This window comes from Pelodiscus sinensis, chromosome 9 (assembly GCF_049634645.1).
Source record: "Pelodiscus sinensis isolate JC-2024 chromosome 9, ASM4963464v1, whole genome shotgun sequence".
NCBI classification, from domain to species: Eukaryota; Metazoa; Chordata; order Testudines; family Trionychidae; genus Pelodiscus; species Pelodiscus sinensis.
In genome coordinates this window covers 36,068,502-36,072,802 of record NC_134719.1, presented here as the reverse complement: position 1 = coordinate 36,072,802, position 4,301 = coordinate 36,068,502, and positions in this window count along the sequence as shown.

Here is a 4,301-nt window from a genome sequence, read left to right as displayed (position 1 = left end):
CAGACACAACACCCCCTGGCGCACAAAGCACCGGAGGGCTGGCGCTGGCTGATGATGTCACCACGGCATCGGCTGGCATGGCGATGCCGGTGCCAGCCGATGACATTGCCTGCCATGCCAGCGAGGCATTCAGAAGCAGCCCGGAGGCCACTGGCAAGGGAGTGAGCCTTGGGCTGGCCAGGGGGGAGGCCGGGGAAGCCTGCGAGGAGGCCGGGGAAGCTGGAGAGGAGAGAGGGGACGGGAGGAGCTGGGAACTGACCAGGGTGAGTGACAACCCTGTGCCAGCCCTGGAGGAAGAACCACAAGTGGGGTAGGAAGTGGCCCAGGGCTGGGTCGAGGACCCCAAGTGCGGGCGAGTTTAGGGGTTCACACCCCATCCGCAGGCAGGTGGGAGGTCCTTTCCCCCTGCCTTAGGGCCCTGGGGCTGGAGCTCGGGAGAGTGGGCCCGAGCCCCCGTACCCCACCGCTGTACGGCGGAGTTTGTGCGCGATAGAATTTCTGTAATAAAACCCGACCACCTGCCATGACTTTGGGGTGGTCTTTGTACAGTGTGATTTAATTCTTATCATTCCTAATGTGCTGCTGAGCATCTGCAGCTTTACGTAGTACATAATACTCATTGTCTATTTCCAAATCTAAAAAACCCAAAACCCCAGGTTAAACCTCAGGTCCAGGACTCTCGGGATGTTGCTAGACTAGAAAGCCCAAATACAGAGGCTGCCGGCAGCTGGGAGCAGAGCCAGTAAAGCAGGGGTCTTAAACTCAATTAACCTTAGGGTCAGTCTTCAACCCAAATCCCTGAACCCAAATGTAGCAAATTATTTAGAGGATGAAATTCAATCAGGAGTAATGTAAAGTACTCCACTTAGGAAGGAACAATCGGTGTCACATATGAACACAGTGATAGAGGTTTTTTTTTTATAACAATAACATTTTTATGTTAAGATATACATACAGGAACATTTTTCATTTCAACAGTTTTAGAACAGCAAACATCTGCACATACTTATAGATAAAAGTCTCAGAGGGGTAGCCATATTAGTCTGTACCTTATACATAGTTATTAATTCTTTTGCCTGAATTGAGAAGTGTAATGTTGCTCTCTACTTCAAGTTCTCATTTATATAATCAGATGTCATATTTGCAGAAAACTTCACGAAAATCACTGTAAAATGTACATTTCAGTTAAATAGCAGGACTAAGCACACTTTTTGCATCTGTACTCTTTATTCTCATCACTCAGATCTTCTCAGTGATTCCCTCTGGAATACAGGGCACATGTCCCCACCTCTCACAGGTGTCGCACTGCATCTTTGATAATACATGAGAAAATTAAATTTAAAAAGTCACAGTTATACAGATAATTTTCACAAAATGGTAAAAAGTTACAAAATAATATTCCTTTAACATGTAATACCCGCTGAGGAGGACTATAAGCATTAGTGGAAATACTTGTTAATGTAAATTTTCTAATGGTCAGAGTGGTTAAACACTGGAATAAGTTACTTAGGGAGATTGTGGAATCTCCATCACTGGAGATATTTAATAACAGATTATATACACGTCCGTAAGGGATGATATAGATGAGGCTTGGTCCTGCTGTGAATGTAGGAGACTGGACTTGAAGGCCTTTGAGGTCCCTTCCAGTTCTAGTTTTCTATGAGTTGGTTAAATTAATTACAAGAAACATGATCCTTAAACAGGTTATTACATTGGCACAATATGCAACTGGTTACATTTTTGGCCAACTTTGTACTTGTACTGCTTGTGTGTTTCTCATTAAACTCTAGCTTGAATACAAAATTGGTATCTGCAAAAAGGAACTGCATATATCCGCATCCACGGATGTGGATACCCACGGATGTGGATACCCACGGATGTGGATACCCACATATACTACAACTCCACACCACTGTGGGCGGATGAGGGGACCAGACCTGTCCCTGATTTTAAAAATTGGCCTAGAATTGGCCTGATAATTTGTGATCTGGGTGTGTGTAGGTAAGGAGTCATTAGCAGCATCTGGAGCACAGATTTCCCATCAGGCAGTGCTTCCCTCCTTTCTGTGTCCCAGAGTTCAGTGTGGTTCTTATGTTGGACTTTGTGTTCTCCATTCTGTATAGTAATGGAGTGATACACATAAACCTTCAGGGAGGTTTAAGTATGTCTTACTCCATGTCTACTGATCGGCTTTGGTTCAAGCAGAGACTGGGAGGGGGGCAGTGGGAAGGTTTTTCATTAGTCTGCACGCATAGATATTATGCCCTCAAGAATGCAGTGCTATAACAATAAAAATAAAAGGTAGCAAGTGCTATAAGAGAACCAGAGAAAGAACTGCTATTTAATTGTTTTTGAGCATTAGTTATTACAACAAAAACAAATAGTACAATGACATGCATTTCACAGAGTGATAAAAGTAATAAAATAACATTTGCAAAGGAGCAAAACTACAATTAAAATGGGTTACAATGAAGGGAGTGCAATTCAGCGACTCACAGGCAGCAGATAAGACAAATGTGTGAAATGTTATGAGACTTCATGTCCTCTCGTTAGCCCACTTTTTCAACACCTTGTAAAATGTAGTCAGCAGAAACTTATACATAGTGGCTGTGTCTAGCCTGGCATTATTTTGCAGAAATACTTTTAACGGAAAAGTTTTTCGTTAAAAGTATTTCCGCAAAAGTGCGTCTAGATTGGCACAGATGCTTTTGCGCAAAAAGTGCTTTTGCACAAAAGCATCCGTGGCCAGTCTAGATGCGATTTTGCGCAAGAAAGCCCCGAATGCCATTTTAGCCATTGGGGCTTTTTTGCGCAAAACAGTTCTTCCCTGTCTACACTGGCCCTCTTGAGCAAGTATTCTTGCGCAAGAGGGTTTTTTACCGAGCCGGGGTGTGAAGGTATTTGTGCAAGAAGCACTGATTTTGTACATTACAAAGTCAGTGCTCTTGCGCAAATTCAAGCGGCCAGTGTAGACAGCTGGCAAGTTTTTGCACAAAAGCGGCCGCTTTTGCGCAAAATCTTGCCAGTCTAGACGCACCCGGTATGAACAGGGCAAAGGGCAGTGGCTTCAGCAGAGGTACTGAAAATGCTCGGGGCATCTGATTTGAGTACATTTTTTAAAAAGCAGGTTTAAGCAAATACAACAGCCCCTCTGCCATAGCCACTCTTTGACTGGTGCTTTACTCCCACAGGGGTGACTGTTATTACCCCTTCTGCCCTGCCTGTGCTGGGCTTTGCCCTCTGTGTTGCTCTGCTGCTGCTCCTCGCCCCACCATCCCTGAGTTTGCTCCAGCACCGATCCTAACCTTGCCTGCAGCTGCTTCACCCCTTTGCCCAGTCATTCCCTCTTCTGTTTAGCCCCTTTTAAAATGAAGCATAAACTTACACAAAGAGTGAGCAGGGCGAAAGGCACTGGCTTCAGCAGAGTTACTGAGCATGCTTAGTGCCCCTAAATTCTCCCGGACGTAGCACAGAGTTACAGGGAGCAGCTTTCTACACTAAGGATATTAAGGACTAGAAGATTCCCCCTCTTCTCCCCTCCCATACTGCCTCTATCAGATTGAAATGCACAGCTGATCCCGGGCTCAGCTGTGTGGCTCTGCCCCTTTGAAATGCCGCCTGAAAGCGGCAGCGCTGCATGGAGTCCGGGGTCAGCTGGATCCCAGACTCCAGGCAGCATTTTCACAGAACCCGGGATCAGCTGGGGAGTCCCCAGCTGACCCTGGGCTCCGCATGGCATCAGCATGGAGCCTGGGGTTAGTGGGGGACTCTAAGTCCCCTGCTGACCCGGGGCTCCATGAGGGCGCGTCCACTTTGAAATGCATTTCAAAGCTGGCGTGCCCCGGGCAGCCTGGAGTCGGCAGGACTTCCCGCTGGCCCGGGCTGCATGGGGAGCTCCGCCTTCCTCCTTTGAAATGTACAAGAGCCCCAAGGAGGGGGGGGCTCTTGTACATCTCAAAGGAGGAATGCAGAAGTGCCTGTCGAGTAGTCGAGTCGGCGCTGGAAATAGCCGATTAACCGATATTTAACATCCTTATTCTACACACCACCTGCCTACAACGGCCATCGTCAGCCAGGAGCAGGTTCACAGAGCCTCCCACCCAGCCCCGCTTCCCGCCCGCAGGCTCGCTGGAGTCGAAGGAAGGGCGACCATGGGCCCCGAGTGAAGGGGGGAGGTGCGAAAAGCGCGCGCAAGGACCTGTGTTCCACTGTCGGCGGGGGAAAGGGAGACTCTTGCCGATCGCCGCGTTACGAAACGCGTATACAGAATCGAGTAAGTTTGAACTGCTACGGCCCCCGTA